Source organism: Lactuca saligna, chromosome 9, assembly GCF_052625555.1.
Source record: "Lactuca saligna cultivar CGN05327 chromosome 9, ASM5262555v1, whole genome shotgun sequence".
NCBI lineage: Eukaryota > Viridiplantae > Streptophyta > Magnoliopsida > Asterales > Asteraceae > Lactuca > Lactuca saligna.
This window is the reverse complement of record NC_136425.1, coordinates 9,729,069-9,748,744: the sequence shown is the minus strand read 5'-3', so window position 1 is coordinate 9,748,744 and position 19,676 is coordinate 9,729,069.

Sequence of the window (19,676 nt, the reverse complement as noted above, 5' to 3'; positions counted from 1 at the left end):
CTAAATGTTTTATATCAATGATATCATCTAAAACAAAAGAATAGCACTAAGAAAAATGATCAAACATATATTATTTATAACACCAATACAATTCGATTGTATATTATTCTGCATCATAACATACTCCTATAAATTATCATATAGCACTATAACATTTATTTGGGTATTCAATTCGTGAATCTTTACCAATATTTCTTAATTTTACCCCACCATGAGTTGTTTGAAATGGGATTTGGTCCACTTGGAACTTCATGAGCATCATCTTTGAATTCCGACCGAGCTCTTGAATGTGTTGTGTAGCCTGACAAATACTGAACATGGGCTGCATTGGAATGATGAGGATCCATTGAAGAAGAATATGATGAAACTAGGGTTCTTGAGAGTGATGGAGGTGCCATGGAAGCCATGATCACAAGAGAGAGAAAGAAGAGCGAAAAGGTGTTGAATTTAGCCATGAACAACCACAACCAAGAATGTGATGAGAGTGAAAGTAGATGAGAAAAGACATTTATAGGAGAAGGTAAGAGTGACCTTTTTAACCATCCAATCTGAGTTTTCATATGTAAATCAAACTGTTATTAAATGCAAAAAGATAAAAAGAGGCGTATAATATCTTTTTTAACATATCATACATATAACAAGTTACGTATAATGCATATTCATGGTCTGCTATCTTCTAATTTGTTTACACATTGATTCTAGCAAGAAGTTACGTGATTCATTCTTAGAGAATTAGACAAATGCACAAAAGTGGTCAATGGTGTTATCACATTTGATCGAACTTCATTAAATGTACGGTAGATTATATAATATTGTTCTTCATTGGTGTTCCTTAAACATTTAACATTCTTGAAGTAAATCACCAGAAATGGATTTCATTGCTAATGTGGAGATCTAAAACATCTTATATTGACAAAAAAATATTTCACCGCTTCACGTATTATTAAATCATACGCCACTTAAATGCTACATATGTATTTAATTAAAACTTCCAATCTTTTTTTTTTCCAGTTAAATTAAACATAAATATATCATCAGTCTTACTGCTCAGTGACGTATTTAAAACAAAATTGTATTTACTATAACCAAATTTTTAAAGTTGAGTTATTTTCAAATAGAATTTCGAACATGGGTCTTGAATGATTATTTATTGATTTCAAATGATACTATATAACTGGAAAAGGCTATGGGCAGATTACAAGTGTATGGGCAAGGCATAATAAAAAAAAAAAAAAATTAAGAGACAAATACAAACCAATCAAATAGACTAAAACATGAGAAAAATAAAAAACCGGGAAATGCTAACAAAACAATTGTATTGGCAAGTAAAATGGACCCACATATTTGTGGTCTTATACTGAATAGATATGTATTATACTGAATAGATATGTATTTTTATTTGTAGGGCAAGTAATGTAAATTCAATAGGATTTGGAAGTTAGCAAGTTTTCTAATATCTCATATTGGTAGAAAAAGAAATATTCGGTGGATTTATAATGTATTTTGTTTGATAGGTCTTTAAAGGTTTTAAGTATATCAATAGACAGGTTTTAATATATAATGATGTGCGTGTGTGAAATGATGTGATTTAGAAGCACTTAGGAGGTTTTTGCTCTATTCTAGGTTTCCTAGGTTAGTCGTCTATATGATAGGTTTTTTTTGTTGTCTTCTAGGGTTTTCTAGGGCCGACCATCTATATGGCAGGTTTTTGTCGGCTTCTAAGGTTTCTATAACTTTAAACTATTTTAAGCAAGGTTATCAAGATCGAGATCCTACCTAGGATCGTTTTTGAGTTTGCAAGATCGAGATCAAGATCCTAAGATCCTACAAAATAAAATATAATTTTAATTTATAATATTTAACCATGAAAATTATTTCAAACATTTAATTTTTCGTTCAAAAATTATAAAAACTTCAAAATGTTAGTCATAGGTCACAATAAAAAATGATAAATGGTAGATTGGTAAATGATAAAAGACATAAAGTGGTAAAAAAATTTCATTTGCAAAAAACAAGGAAAGGTAGGATCGGATCGGATCTCGATCCTGCAATCTTACCTACGATCTTACGATCTTACCTGCGATCCTACCCGAAATACGATCCTTTTACGATTCGGATCGTTTTTCATACTTAGAATCGTACGATCTTACGATCAGGATCGTGATTTTGACAACCACGGTTTTTAAGTATTTGGATAAGAGAATATTAAAAACATTTTTGACTTAAATAAGTGTTTTTGATAAGTTACTTCCTTCATACCTAGTGACATAAATAAACTTATTACGTTTTAACACCATACCAGATAAAATAATCATTAAAAAAAACTTCATTTTAATAGCCGATAATAAATATTTTTACAAAAAAAAAAACATAAATATTTTAAATAAACAATTACAAACGCCTCACTAATACATACATTTAGTTAACAAAATAAGATTTTACTCTAGACATCAAGTATAAAATTAACAAAAATTAAACAATTGTACAATTACCTAAAAAAACAAGTTAACAAAATGGCTTTAGCTCCTTCCTCCCCTTTTCAACCAACCCTAAAATTAAACAAAATGTAACCAAATAAAAAAATCAAATATAAAATTAAACTAATTAAGCAATACTAAACAATAAAACTCCATAAAATGCTACTAGTCATTGTGCACATCGAGTCGAAGATCGGCGGGGTAAGGGGTGTATTAGAGTATCATGATTTAATTTGTTGTATCTTATGTCCTTAGGTTGTATTTTCCTCATTCTTGAGGTACCTTTTTTGTACATTTCTTCTCTATATATGTATTCGTTACCCTCCTGTTGGGGCATCTGCTAATTAAATTGGGACAGGGTGCATGATTTTATGTGAAACTAAATCTTGTTCTGATCAATTTTCTCAAGATAATTGAAGGGTAATCGCATATTTCTTCCAAGTCAAGATTTCCAATGGGTGAAAGCTAATCATTTGAATAAAAGCAAAGGACATATTGAAATGTGTTTTTGATTGATTGGGTCCAATATCACTAGGTACACCACCAAGTAATTAGAATTAAGTAATTAGGCGGATTGGATCAGAATCGTTGGATACGGATCACAATAATTCTCTTGTTATTATATTGGATGTCTTTTTTGATACATTTTTTTCTCTCCAAAAGGAAAAACAACAAAAACATAATTTAACCAAATTATAAAGTCAACTATAAAATTAAAATAGTTAAACCGTCTTAACCAAAAGAGAAAAGAAAATTATGTAGAGAGAGAGATATGTGGAACCAAAGATTGTCTCTAAAAGAGTTCTCGTAGAGACAATTGAGAGACTCCAACATATATAGATTTATCGGATTGTATCGCACCGGTGTAAGATAAACTAACAATGTTCCTCACAATCAAAGACTGGATGAGGATAAACAGGGATATGTTGAACAACAGGAGTGTGGGATGTCAAATTTGCTACCATGTAAATACATGTGGAGCTCCAAATTATCTCTCCAAAAGAGCCATATGTGGAGAGAAAAGAGACCCCAATGTTTATAGACATTTATTGGACTGTGTCGTACCGATGTGAGATATACTAACAAAAAAGAGATAGATAGATAGAGAGAGGAAGAGATTTTGGTCCGCTGAGGAAATCCATTTTAATGTTTTTTTTATTGGATGATGAATTTTTATTTATTTATTTATAGATATTTTAGGGCGTGTGTGCATTTTTTTAAAGAGGGTCATAAAAATAAGATTATGGAAAAAGATTTTAATTATTGGTTAATCTTTTGGGTTTTGATTTTTATTTTAGTTGTTATTTTTCTTTTGTGGTTTAAATTTAATATCTAAGATTAAATACAATATTGAATTTTTTCAGAGGTTTCCATTTCATTGAAGAAGACTAAGAAGACTGGAGTACATGAGTAGGTGGGTAAAATCGTAATTTTCCTTTAAACACTTAACGTATATTTTTAACATTTTGAGGATGAACCTTGCACCAAAGTAAGCATTAGAAACGGCAAATGAAATATCTTGACTAATTTTATAACTTTTGACATATCATATGGAAGAAATTTATAATTTAGTACTCTAAAAGTTTTATACGAGCAAATGAGCAATGACATCTAAAACAAAGAAAACAAACTATGAATAATTATCAAAAATATATTATTTTAATATGAACATGAAAATTGATTTAATATCTCTTCAACACAAAAATAAACTACTAGCTAGAGATTGCCATTGCCCGCATTTTGGATTAAGCAACCAACCAACCATCACTTATTAGAAATAGGATTTGGGCCACTTGGAACCTCATGAGCACTAGCTTCGAATTCCTTCCTAGGTCTTGAATATGTTGTAGATGTCGATAAACTCAGATCCTGGGCTCTTTCGGAATGATCAAACTCCATTGTGTTAGAAGATGTAATTAGGGTTCTTGAGAACGATGGAGGTATCATGGAAGCCATAGTCATGAACAAGAGAAGAGAAAGTAAGAAGAGTGAAAAGGTGTTCAATTTCGCCATAAAGGATCCTCAAGGGGTCAATTCTCATTAATCAGCGGCAAAATCTAGAAAATGTGAGAGAGAAAAGGTAGATTAAAAGTAGGCTCTCAAGTCTCAATTTCTACACATATTTGTGGAGAAGAAAAAAAAGAATGGCATATATAGAAGAAAAATGACGAAATTTGACTTTTTCCAACCATAATATTCGATTTGTTATTTTCTAATTAATATTTGGTGTGATAAATGCATTTATACAAGAAAGTAAAGACGAATTTATTGACTTTTTAAACCAATGATTTATATATGGGATTAATATAGACGAAATTACATAATCCTAAATAAGTTCTTACTTTTAGTTGGGCTTTAAAATTTAATTTCTTTTAACAATTCTAAATTTAAATTTTAAGGTGTTTAGCTACAGGAAAATAACCATTTTATCTTTGTTTTTGTTTTATTAAAGTAAAATATATTATATTATATTTTTCGGTGAGATCATTGATTCAACTATTCTGGCAATTTCTAAATAATGTAAAAACTGAACAAAAAAATACGAAAAAAAAACAAAGTAGTTTGAAAAAATACAACAAATGAGATCAGATTTTCACATATTTAGAATGAAAGAGCCTCTCACCTTTTCGACTATGCCACTCAACGACCACCCACCCACCCTTCTTTGTTGAGATTGAAAAGGAAAGTATAAAACCAACCTATGTCAAAGTTAACTTGCAAAACATAAACCGACACCGTATCCAAGTTGACAAAATGTGTCTCATATTGTCATCGACATCAAACCACTCTTCTAAATAACACAAGATGTAGTGTGATGACAATATCAAATCTCAAGCTTTAGGAGACATGACGAACTAGGGGTGAGCAAAAACCGAACCGAAAACCGAAACCGCGCCAAAAACCGCATTTACCACTACCGCAAAACCGCAAAAAACCGTAAAATACCGAAACCGCAAAAATCGCAACCGCAAAGCATGGTACGGTACGGTTTTAGCTTGAAAAACCGTGCAAATTTACCGAAACCGCACCGCAAAATTTATTATATAATTAAATTATATATATAATTATATATTTGATAATTTAATAAAATTAAAGTATAAGATAAATATACATATTTGTTTATTTTTATTTATTTACAATTGAAGAAATAGAATTAAAGGGAAAACTGAAAATAAATGGGGGGAACAAAAATACCACGTCCTTATCTTTTCACTTTTTCAACCCCTCAAAACTCTAACCCTAAAATCACGTATGCTAATTTTCTCTTCCAGCCGACATCCAAAATTAATCAAAATTTCTTGTGTTCTTTTCTCTCAAATCTCAATCGTTGTCATCAAAGTCGAGTCGCTGACCCCTCGCAACTTCGTTCGCACCAGCAATAGCAATTAGCAAGCAATGAGCTAGCGACCTATATAGTGAACCCAGCGACTTGCTCACCAGCGACCAGCACTTCGGTCTTCGACGCATCTAATCGACACTCTGAATCTAGGTAAGATTAATTTTTTTGGCTGACTTGATTTACAACTATTCTGAATATGTTCGCATGATCACAGTTAGTTGAATTTGAGATGCTTTGAGTTTTGATTTCTATTGAATTTGATTCAATTTGAGCTGATTTGAGTTTTGATCTAGTCGAATTTGAGCTGGTGTCTCTTGAAATTAGTTCAACTTCAACTTCTTTGGCTATGGTGTCCAACTTTGATAACCTCTTATGTATTTTCTTTACTGCTATAGGCATAGCTTCGATATTGTCCCAGTTTTAGGCATCAGATGACACATTTGTATATTTTCTTTCATTTTGGAAGGATTGGGCATCCATTTCTTGATTAAAAGTCATGAATAGCTCATCTTCTGCAGCAGATTTATACATCAAAGTCTTCAAATTTCATAGTTGTCTGTGTGTAATTGTGTATGTTTTTAACAATATGGCTCTAATTACAGTGTATGTTTGTTGTTTTAGAATGGGTACAAATGAAGGTGTGATAGATGTAGATGATCAAAATGATGAATTTGAAGTCCCTGAAGAAGAAAACAAGCCAAAGTTGAAGTCGGTTGTATGGCAACATTTTCCATATAAGAAAGGTGCTAAAAAGTCAAAATGCAAATATTGTAAAAAGGTTTTAGCTTGTGGAACTAGAGATAATGGTACCTCCGGGTTACTGAGTCATCTAAGAAATTCTTGTGTAAGATCACCCTTTTATAATAAGGAAAAAAAAAGGTTCAAAAAATCAGTCAACCTTAAACTTCAAGCCCAAAGAGACGGAGGGGGGTGGGTCTTTGGCTAAGCATTCCTTTAGCCAAGAGAAGGGCAGACTAGGCATTGCTAAAATGTGCATTAAGGACAATCGACCCTTTAGTATTGTTGATGATGAAGGCTTTAAGGAGTACTCGTGGGAATTGAATCCCGAGTTTATTATGCCATCTAGATGGACTGTTGCTAGAGATTGTATATCTCTTTTTGAACAAGAGGTAGAAAAGGTCAAAAAAATGTTAAAAGGTCAAACAATGTCTCTAACTACCGACACATGGTCATCCGTTCAAAACATTAATTATATGTGTCTTACGGCACATTGGATCGACGACACATTTGATTTACAAAAAAAAAATCCTAAATTTTTGTTCTATAGAGAATCATAAGGGTGAGACCATTGGGAGTTTGGTTTATGAGTGTATAAAAAAATGGGGGATTGAGACCGTGTTTACTGTCACAGTGGATAACGCGTCTTCCAATGATGGAGCTATAAGATATTTGAAGAGGATGTTAGCGGGACCGAATGATATACTAGATTGTAAATACTTGCACCTACGTTGTTGTGCACATATTATCAATCTTGTTGTTAGAGATGGATTGGAAGAGCAATTTGATTCTGTTACTAGAATTCGAAATGTTGTGACGTACGTGCGATCGTCACCGGCTCGATATAAAAGTTTTGAAGATTGTGCTGCTCGTGTTGAAGTAAAATCCAAACTAAAACTCTCTCTTGATGTTGATACAAGATGGAACTCCACATATCTAATGTTGGAAACAGCTGTAGTGTATGAAAATGCGTTTGACAGGTATAAGTTTTCTTTATTTTATTTTTTATTTTTTATTTTTTTTTTCTGTTTTTCTAGTTTTTTGTTTGTTGTTTATGTTTTTTTTGCTGTTTTTGTTTGCTATTGCTGTTTGCTGTTTTTTGTTTGTGTTTGTTGTTTTTGATTGCTGTTTTTTTTATGTTTTTTGTTTGCTGATGCTTTTTGCTGTTTTTTTTTTTCTATTTTTTTGCTGTTTTTGTTTGTTGTTGCTAATTGCATTTTTTTTTTTTGCTGTTTTCTGTTTTTTAAGGGTTAAAGTGTTCTTTTTATGTAGGATTTCTTTCCTTATTAGTTATTAGTTAAATAACATTGTGTTCATGTATTATTTTCTTAACAGGCTTTACATAATAGATCCGTCTTATGGGGCTTATTTTCGCACCGAGGGGGTGGAAGATGTGGAAGGGAGCATAAGAAAAAGGAAAAGAAAGCCTAGAGTAGTTGGTGCTCCGAGTGGTGCTGATTGGCAAGCAGCTAGGTATGTTATTATATATGATTTATTTTGTTAGTGTTTTATATTTATCATTTGAATACTTACACTTTGATATTTGATTGTTAAATTAGGAATATGATCGAGTACTTGAAAATATTTTCCGATGTTACAACTAAGATATCCGCTTCAAAGTATGTAACATCAAATATTTTTTTTTTCTGAACTTGTGAAAATGGAGGCCACCATCACTCGGATGACCTTGAGTCAAGATGAACAAAAGAAAAACATAGCACTATCGATGAAAACAAAGTATGATAAATATTGGGACAACATAGATAATATGAATTATCTCTTGTATGTTGCGGTTGTTTTGGATCCACGCAACAAGCTCGCATACATTAGTTATTGTACTGATTTGATCCATGGTACGGGTTCGGAGAAAAGTAAAGAGATAGTGGGAAAGGTGACTAAGACTCTTGATGAGTTGTTTAATCATTACAAGGGCAAAGCGGAAAATAAGAATGTACCAAACTCACAATATCCATTTTTGGTGAAAAGTCAAGTATTAGTGAGATGGATATTGATTTGGAGCTAGAGTTTGCAAAGTTTGATGATGGGGGTCAAGACATTAAAACTGAGGTTGATATCTATCTAGCGGATAGAAAGGAAAAAAGGGACCCAAAGTTTGATCTTTTGGGATGGTGGAAAGCAAATTCAATCAAATTTCCTATACTCTCCAAACTAGCTAGACATGTTTTGGCAATGTCAATATCAACAGTTGCATCGGAATCGGCGTTTAGTACGGGTGGTAGAGTTATCGACAAGTATAGAAGTTCACTTAATACTGAAACCGCGGAAGCTTTGATTTGTACACAAGATTGGATAAGATGTACAAGGGTTGATCTTGAAATCGGTTGTTCTATGAAGAATAAGGACATAGATGAGTTTAATGAGAAGAGGGCGAGTTTAAAAATTGGTAAGGTTTTCTTTATATGTTTGTTCATATTTCAAATATACTAATATAATTTTTTTTGCTTTTTTCTTCTTCTAGGAAGCACCGGTAGAAAATGATGGATTTCGGCTAAGTTGTGGAAGTTGTGGAATTTGGCTATAGATGTCTATTAACTGATCCATAGTTGGAAAGTGAAAAACTGGAAAAACTTTATTTTTGTTCTTTAATCTGTTGCATTTTATCGATTTTGGGCCAATCTAGTGGCTATGTTGTTGACTTGTTTAAACTTGTAATTTTCTACTTTGACTTGTTGCAATTTATGCCATTTAAATGGCTATTGGCCTAATGCCATGGTTAAGTAGTAAATGATATTATTGGATTTTAAGATGCTAAATGAATATGGTTATTTACTTATTTTAGACATACAAATTTTCCTAGTATTGTGCCATTTTAGTAGTTTGCGGTTTAAAACCGAAACCGCACCATTACAAACCGCAACCGCAAATAAAACCGCAAAAATCGTACCGCAAAAAAACCGCACCTAATGGTTTTACATAAAGAAAAACCGCACCTAGCGGTATGAGTTGCGGTTTTAGGCGAAAACCGCACCATACCGCACCATGCTCACCCCTATGACGAACTATGATGTTTTTAAGGTGCGAATTATTGGCAATTTTTTTTATATAATTTATAATTATATATATATATATATATATATATATATATATATATATGTGTGTGTGTGTGTGTGTGTGTGTGTGTGTGCGTCTGCGTGTGCGTGTGTGACTAAAGGTGACGTTTTTTATGGCATTGTGTCAGATGCGAGCCTTGGAGTCATGCACAACTTGGTTAAACCATGATGAACTTTTTAGAACATTGTTTAGATTCATACCTAGTTGAACTTCATGCCTCCTTATATCTACATATAAATGTTTAATTATGACTTTACATTCTTTTTCAAAACTCTTTATTAAAGGTTTAATTGATATCAATCAATGGTTTAATTGATATCATCACATATTAAAGGGTGGGTGTATAGTAAGGGAGGGGTAAGACACGAATTATGTGAAGAGAGGAAGAATAAGAAAAGGGGCATAAGGGGAGGGGCGGTGGAGTGAGACCAAGGAAACAGGGAAGGGAGGAATGTCAACTTACGTGAAGGGTATTTTCTGTAATTTAACAATAAAGGACAGTATGGTCATTGTGTACATAAGTTAGTCAGTTAGATCTTTTTTATACACATGTATCTTGTATATATGTGTAAACGGTTCTTTATTCAATTTTATGAGAAACCGAATTCACCTGAATGTTTGTCTTTCTTTGTCTCTCAATCTAAAAGATAGCATGGTATCATGGAAATGCTCCATGATTATTTCTCTCACTACCAAGAACAAGTTAGGGTTTGTTGACGGCACAATTCTTCAACCTTCTTCTGCTTCACCAACGTATCCATTTTGGGATCGAGTGAACTCAATGGTCATTAGTTGGCTTATCAGTTCACTTCATAAGAACATTGCTGAAAGTGTCCTTTTTCTTCAGACTGCTTCTACTATTTGGACTGGACTGAATTGCATCAAAGGTATGAACAATCTAATGGTGCTTTGATTTACCAAATTCAACGACAATTATACTATGTTTCACAAGGCAATGATGATTTTTCGACATACTTCACCAAATTAATGAAAATTTGGGATGAATTAAGAATTATTCAAGATATTCCATCGTGCTCATGTGGTGGTGCTGCTGGTATTCTCAAATATCTTGAAGACTAGAGGTTAATCCAGTTACTTATGGGACTAAATGATTCATACAAGATCATTCGTGGACAAATTCTAATGATGAAACCTCTTCCTAGTTTGTCCACTACTTATTCTGTAACATCCCAAAATTTATTACCAAAAATTTCATTTTTAATATAACAATTATAAACAATTTGTATAAAAACAACCAGAGTATTAAATCATAACCAAAGTATCAATAGTCAAAACATGTCATGATAAAACAACATCAGAGTATAAATCCCAAAGATCTCATGTGTGAAAAATATATTGTGATGCGTTGCGATCATGCCGACTCTTTTCCCTTCGAAGAGGAAGTACCTAAAACCAAAACTGAAAACTGTAAGCACGAAACTTAGTGAGTTCCCCCATCATACCACATACCATACAATAATATACTGGCTAGCATATCCGGGTGCTGGCCTACCTTTTTGGTCTCTTTCAACCGGTAACTACCTAGCAATCTGGGTGCTGGCCTTTCGGTCTCCTTCAACTGGTAAATGCCTAACATATCTAGGTGTGTGACTACCCCTTCAGTCTTTTTCAACTAGTAACGAGTACTATTTCACCTCTACCACTACCACATATCATCATAGTACATAAACACATAAGTCACATACTGCCTAGCATATCTGGGTGTTAGACTACCCATTCGGTCCTTATGACCCGTAACGGGGTCTATCCTACCCCTCCAATCACTATCACATAATATCATAACATACTAGCACATAAGGCATAACAGATAGTGGCATACCAAGCAATTATCACAAAGACAATCATCTCAACTATTAGCGGGTTGATATTGGTGCATTCGACCCACTTCTACTGGAAGGTAACTCACCAAAAATGTTGTAAAGTAGCTGGAAATCCTCGACACCGACAATCCACCCGACTCAAACTCCTACACATAAAAGATTTCCATTAATTACCCTTCCATACTCATGACCCCTTAAGGGTTAACTTTGGTCAAGGTCAAAGTCAAAGTCAACGCCCCGGTCAAATTCAACATTCTGGTCGAAGTAAACATTCTGATTTGACTCAACTTGCCGAGTTATCCCTTCAACTCGTCGAGTTCCATAAATCATGAAACCCTGGAATCACGATCCAACTTGTCGAGTTGTTTCACGAACTCGTCGATCTCCTCCTATCAACAGAATCGGGACTTTCCCACCCAGCTCGTCGAGTCCGTCCTTGAACTCGTCGGGCCCTTCCTTTTACAGAATCGGGTCATTTCGACTCAACTCGTCAAGTTACTATGTGAACTCGTCGAGTTCTTCAGTCTGATAAGCTTTCTTAATGTGTTAAGCCATTATTTTTCGAGTCTAGTCCCATATTCCAGATCTGAGTTGAAAACACATCTAATAGGGTAAAGTTTCTGACTTTACCCATTAAGACCCATCCGAGAAGAAATGAGCCCTAATCATAGCTCAAAATGGCTTAGTTCCAACTTCAACTATCATCAAAACGACAAGATAAGCCATAGGATCATAGATCTAGACTCTAGGGACCGTTTGGCCACATACAGTTCCTATCTTTACTTGCATGCATAGACTACTTGGCTCAAAAGGCTAAAAAGATGGTTCACAAGTTTCATGGGACTTCCATGGCCATAAAGTTGGCACCTTTATGCCATGAAGTCCTCTATAGACCTAACATCTGAAAGGTTTGCCCCCATGGGACATCCAAGTCCCAAAGACCAACATTCTTGGACCAAAATATAGATAAATTATCCTAAAACTAGATCTAAACATTTTATAGACAAGATAGGAGCTTTATACCTTAGATGAACCAGAAATGAAGCTCAACTTTTGGATATACTCTCCTCCTACACATCCTTGCTCCTTCTTCAAGAATCTTCTTCCTCAAAATCACAAAGGATGCACAAAATGGCTCAAAACTATTAAAAGTGGATTAGGGTTTCGTGGCTAGGATTTGGGACAATGGAGGTTGTAAATAAGGCCAACTTATGGAGGTCAAGGTGTTTAAATAGGGTGCAAAACCCTGAAAAGTAGGGTTTCATTCTTCCGGTCCTACTCGTCGAGTTGAGGCTCCTCGACTTGTCGAGTAGACTTCACAACCCGTGTCCAAATCTATCACCACTCGAAAAGTTTGGGGACTCCAACCCGTCGAGTTTCTATACGAAAATGAATAAATTGAGACTTTAAATACATACCATGAACCGGATGTTACATATTCACTAATTATCCAGGAGGAACGCCAACGCGATATTAACATTCCTTCATCCCTCTCAAGTGATGCAATTGCTATACATGTTTCCATTGATCAGAAGAAATCCTTGTCCTGCAATCACTGCAAGAATTCCGGAAATACTAAATCCTAGTGTTATCATTTAAACAGATTTCCTTCTAACTTCAAGTTTACAAAGAATAAGAAATAAGAATCTTGTAACGCCCCAACTCTCAAGTGATAATTTTATGTCTTTAATTTTCATAATTGCAAGGTCTACTAGACGAGTTAGATGCCCTGACTCGTCGAGTAGAAGCGGATGAGGCCACGTGTTTAAGTGACCTACTCGTCGAGTCCATGATTGGACTCGACGAGTAGGAGCTGGAGGATGAAACCCTAACTTCTGGGGTTTTTCACCCTATTTAAAGGATCATTAACCTCCTTTTGCCCCCTTGCAGCCTCTTGAGAGTCCAAAAAAACCTAATTTGTGTGTGTGCTCCATTCTTGTGTGTTTTAAGCTTTGGAAGGTGGGTCTTAGTGAGAAGAGCTTGGAGAGCAAGTGGCTAGAAGCAAGGAACATGTGGGGATATGATATCTACCTCAGTTAGAATCTTTTGGAAGGTATCAAGTCATTACCTTGACCTCATTTCCTTCTAGATCTCATTTGGTTAAAGATTAGGGTTTTTCTAGCATATTAAGAAGCTATTCTTGGGTATGAGCTAAGATCTGAAGTTGTAACTTCAGATCTGAACTCTCTTTGGTCTTTAAGTCCATAAAGCTTTCAGATTTAGTAATATGAACCTTTCCTTAAGTGTAAAACTCTATTACAAGCTTGGTTTTGACATTATAAGTCTTTTAGAGCCTTGCATGCACGTAAAGTTTGCAACTTTACGTGATAAACATGCCTTAGGAAGCTGGATCTGCAATATGGAACCATAAATTGGCTTAATAAGCATCTGAATGGATAATGGACCGAAGGGACTCGGTGAGTTGTATGGTCAACTCGGTGATTCAGATGAAGATTGTCGTGCATGAACTTCTGCATGGACTCGGCGAGTCAATGGGGTGACTCGGCGAGTCAACTGGGGTTTTCCCGACTTTTGGTGTAACACCGTAAATTTTCAAACAAAATTTTCATTTAAAAATCACATAATTCTCATAACAAATTTCACGAAAATCCCATTTATATAATTTACAAAACACAACTCTATAATTATTTAATAATAATCCAGGATTGTCAAAACATAACTCCTTCTCTGGTGTGTACAATCGAGCCGATGCCTTCCTGCGATTCTGAGAAAAACCTGAAACACATAACACATAACGCAGTAAGCACAAAGCTTAGTGAGTTCCCCAAAATACCACATACAACTCTTTATCCACTCAAGGCTATAACTCTGTATGACCCTCCGGTCAATGTGTCTCAGTGGGAACCTCCAGTCCCACAACTCTGATGGACCCTCTGGTCCTAACTCTGTAAACTCTGAGTAATACAACACATAAATTACAAAGAAATAATGCAGGATATCACGATACACAGATAAGCACATAAGACATCTCCGTCACACAAAATACCACTCACGGTAAAGTATAGTGATAAGACTCACCTCGGATGATGAACATCCCCTATAACGCTGCTGCTACGCACCGACCTTTAACTCTATGCCAAACTCACAATTAACCCAATTAGGAACTAATTCCAAACTCTCACTCATTATGTCTAAAGGCAACCCACTAACAAGCCCATTAACACCCTGAAACTCATTTAGCCCGATAAGGCCGAATAATGAATGGGCTCTCCCAAGGTCCAATTCTCAAGTCCAAGTGACCAGCCCTACTCAAAGGCCCAATGCATAATTATAATATTTCCCTGCTCATAGTCTCCAACACCCAATCCCAAAGATTCAGGCCCAACCCTTAAGTCCCAATATAAGCTTAAGCCCAAAAGCCAACAAAGGAGTTACGCTAGGCGTACCTCTCTTGGTACGGTCAACATACTCGCACATGCATGAAACTGATCGGGACAGTAACCCAATACACAGGATGTACCGGATTTTACGATGGTCATTCACTTAGTTTGCTTAAGACTATTCCCCTGGTCTTAACCCGTTAAGTCTTTAGCTTATTTCTCAGATCTGGACTCCCTAATGTCTCTTAATCCATAAAGTTAGTGACTTTAATCCTTTGTATGGCTGATAAGGTCACAAACACTCAAAACACCCATCCTCTTTCCTCATGAAGCTCATAACTCATGCATGGCTTACTCCTAACGTCCATGATTGGATTTTTATGACTCTACTCCACAAAATACACTGAAAAGGGGTAGATTAAGGTCTCTAGAGCTCATTATCTCATAAAGTCTCCATCTTTTAGGACAAAACCCTAAAATACTCCATATAAATGCACAACTCAAAAGGGTGAGAAAGCTTGAAGCTTTATACCTTTATGTGAAGCTTTCCACATAACTAAGCTCAGATCCAAAACTTCTGGGCTCTCACTCCTTCTTTTCCAAAGCTTTTTCTCTACTTCAAGAACACAAGATTACACTTACAAGCTCTCAAATGCACTCTCCAGCTATAAGAAAGAAGATTTAAGGTTAGGAGGGTTTGGTGTATGGGAATGGTGGCTAGGAATAAGGCCATCTCATTCTTTATATAGGAACACACCCAAATTAAGGTTTTCCATTCTGTGCCTAGTACACCCAACGTACCCTCTGGCACGCCCAACGTACTAGGTCGTTCTACTTACAACCCACGCACATGAATACGCTAAGCGTACACATACGTACGCCCAACGTACTCCGCTGGAACCTTTTTCAATTAAAGGACTTATCCTGCCATAAATTCAAACTTCCAATGCTTCCTTAATATAACTCCGATTCCAATGAAACTCATAACCACAGAAAGATGTCGAGACGCCCAACTCTTCTAGCAACTCGTCGCAAGCCCTAGATTTCCCTAATCCCGAGTTGCAGCCCATAAACCCTAGTCTCAGACGATCTAAAATAGGATGTTACATTTGAACAGGCATGGACTCGACGAGTTTCGGGGAAAACTCGACGAGTCAGTGTGGGGATTTCACGACTACTCGAGTTCTGGAAGGACTCAATGAGTCAGTGACTGCACTCCACGAGTCGGGTCAACATGGATTATTGACCTTGACCGTTGACATTGACTTTCACCAAGGGTTGACTAATTGACTTCTGGGGCATTTTGGGAATTTTGAAATTTACAAGTGTGGTTCTATGGTGAATATAGGTGGTGGAGTTTGTGGTGGTGATCCGAGAGTTTGAGCTTATCTTTTGAGTTGACAGTTTTAAGGTGAGTTATCATCACTATACTAAGGGGGTCTAAGGCACTAAGGCTGGCCCATTGGATATGATATCCTATCAGTTTGTAGTATGATGAGTATGAGTTAGTGTTGCACATTAGTTGCTATGCCAGTTAGGTAGATTTGTAGGACTACCTGTATTATTATGTGATTATCTGTATGTGTAATAGTTGTGTTATATGTTGACATATTATGTGGGATGGGTTGAGGTGATACTGCTCCGTGCAGTAACCAACAAACCCGAGAACATTCCAGATACGAGTTGAGGGAGACTCGTATTGTGGGCTCGATGGCAATCCAGATGTGAGCTGTGGGCCCGAAAGGCAATCCAGACTCACACTGTGGGCCCATGGGTAATCCAGTCTGTAAAGCTGTGGACCAGTATATGCTATTATTTATATATGTATTATATGCAAAGTAACAGTATTTTAGGGGAACTCACTAAGCTTTCGGGCTTACAGTTTCAGTTTATTGTTTCAGGTACATCAGGGGATCGCGGCAAGGCAAAGGTGTGATCATACAGCTCCTCATATTTTATTTATGTTTCTGGGAAAACTCTGGTATTATACATTTTGAAAACAAGTTTGTAATGATTTAATGGTTTTGAAATGTTTCTAAAAGTTGAAATTTGGCATGATTTTATGGGTGTTACAAATCCAAATCAAGTTCTCAACAAGTGACTTCACTTTCTTCTCCAAGCATCACTCCAGAACAATATAAATAATTACTTCAACTGTTTAACAATACTACCCTTCAACCATCATCTTCTACAACAAATCAATGCTTTTATTTTTGATGCTGCAATGGATCAAAATGGCAATTTATATTCTTTTTAGCACTTTGCTGCCAATGTCTATCATCCTCTGCCTATCTTCATAAACATAGTTCTTGGATCTTAGATTATGGTGCTAGTGACTACATGTGTTCTAACAAAGAATTTTTCTCTTCATTGATCAAGCTTAATCAACCTCATTTCATTGGTCTGCCTAATGGCATTCACACATGTGTTTCTTATATTAGTGAAGTACAGTTACATACATCTGTTACATTACATGGCGTCTTGCACGTCCAAAATTTCAAATACAACCTCATTTCAATTCACAAGTTAACCTCTCATCTCAAAACCTTTGTTATCTTTACTGATGAAGTTTTTCTGTTGCAGGACCCTTCACTGAAGAGTAATTTTGCACTTGGAAATCTTAGCAAAAGAGTCAACAATCTCTATGTGACTGATCACAATCATGTCAAAACCAATTTGTTTTACAATCTTCCTGTTTTTAATTCTGCTTCATATTGTTTTTCCGAAGTGTTCTCTTGTAATCTAAAGTCTGATGCACTTTTATGGCATAAGCATCCAGGTCATGTACCAATGTCTAAACTTCAAAATCTTTCATTAATTTTCGGTAATTGTCGTGACGTTTCTGTTGAATCTTGTGTTGTATGTTCTAAAGCAAAGCATCATCGATTACCCTTTCCTACACGCACTTCTCAATCTAAATCAGCTTTTGATTTAGTTTATATTGATGTGTGGGGCCATTATAAACATTCGACTTATGATGGTTTTAGGTATTTTTTCATAATTTTTTATGATTATACCAGGCATACATGGGTTCATCTATTGAATAACAAAAGTTACACATTCACTTTGATTAAAGCTTTTGTGTCTCTCATTATCACTCAATTTCAAACTACAATCAAAGTTCTTAGAACAAATAATGCTTTGGAACTGGGATCTAGCAATGATGGCATCAATTTTTTCCAAAATCATGGAATTATTCACCATAAATCAATTCCATATATGCCGCAACAGAATTGGATAGTGGAGCGTAAACATAGACATATCTTGGAGGTTGCAAGAACTCTTTATTTTCAATCCGGAATAGGTGTTTCTTATTGGGGAGAGTGTGTGAAAACTATAGTTCACTTAATCAATCGCATGCCTTCTAAAACGACTCGTGGTTGTACCCTATTTGAGCTTTTCTACAAAGAAAAGCCACAGTTACAACATTTGAAAGCTTTTGGTTGTCTTTGTTTTGCATCAACATCTACAATCGGAAGAGATAAGTTTATGCCTAGATCTCACCCTTATATATTCATTAGATATCTTTTTGGTCAGAAAGCATACAAAGGGTTAGATTTGGTCACAAACAATATTTTTATCTCACGAGATGTGAAGTTCTTTGAAGATCTCTTTCCATTGCATTCAGTGATAGTACCTTAAAATGCATCACCTTATCAATCATATCTTCCCACAAATCCAAATTCTTCCCAAAATATAAAAACATTATTCTTTTGATTTGCCAAATCCGATTAGTCCAATCTCTTTACATCCTCTATACCTAATGGATCTTCCTCCGATTCTTCGTTAAGAAGAACCACACACGTTTGAAATTCTTTAACATGTTTATGATAAAAAAAATATCTTTGAATGGAACCATATTCTGCAAGAATAAAATCGAAAATATATTTACTAGTTTATGGTTGATTTTTGGTCATTTTGACAGAATAAAATCGGTTATTAGTAAAAATTATATTAGAATTTAATTATAATTAATTTAAAATATTCAGATATTTAAAAATAAGGGAATTAGTTATTCCTTAAAATCTGAAAATTTCCTTTTTTAATACAATTTAATTGACCAAAATCTCCTTATGCTAAATTTTGTGTGATTATATGGTACATGTTACTCTATTATTATATCATAAACCCTCAGATCATTGATCATTGATTTTACTCAATCCGTTGGTCCAGTTTGTGCTTATGAGTACACAATAGTTGTTAGGATATTAACCGTAACCTTTTATATATATATATATATATATATATATATATATATATATATATATATATATATATATATATATATATATATATGATAAAATAATTATTTTATAGACACCTAAACAAATAACATTTTTAAAGAAATTAAATGTCCTACTAATTTTTATTCTTATCAATTCTTTTACCTATTTAAATTTAAATGATAACATATATCTCATTAGTATATTAAAACATCATTAAATTTTATTAAATATATAATAAATATGACACGTATTACCATTTAATTGGATAGAAAGATTATATAGAAAAAAAACATTTAATTTCTCTTTTTTTTTTTATTTTTTTATTCAGAAACAGATTTGGTAAAGTTTTTAAATCATTCATATCGTATCAAACCACCATAATTTCATAATTTAATGATTTGAGATACTTTTTTTCATTCTTTTTGCCATAACCTTAAACTGTATGGGCCCAAGTAACCCTACGATTGACTCAAATATTAATATAACATACTTTAGTTTTTCAATAAATTCCTTAACGAATATATAGTTTTTAAAATCTGAAATACATATGGGAAGTCGACTATGTATTAATGGGTATATAATCCAAAAAGTTCAAAATCTGGACACAACAAATTACAGCTGGACCTTTCCGTTATTCTCCA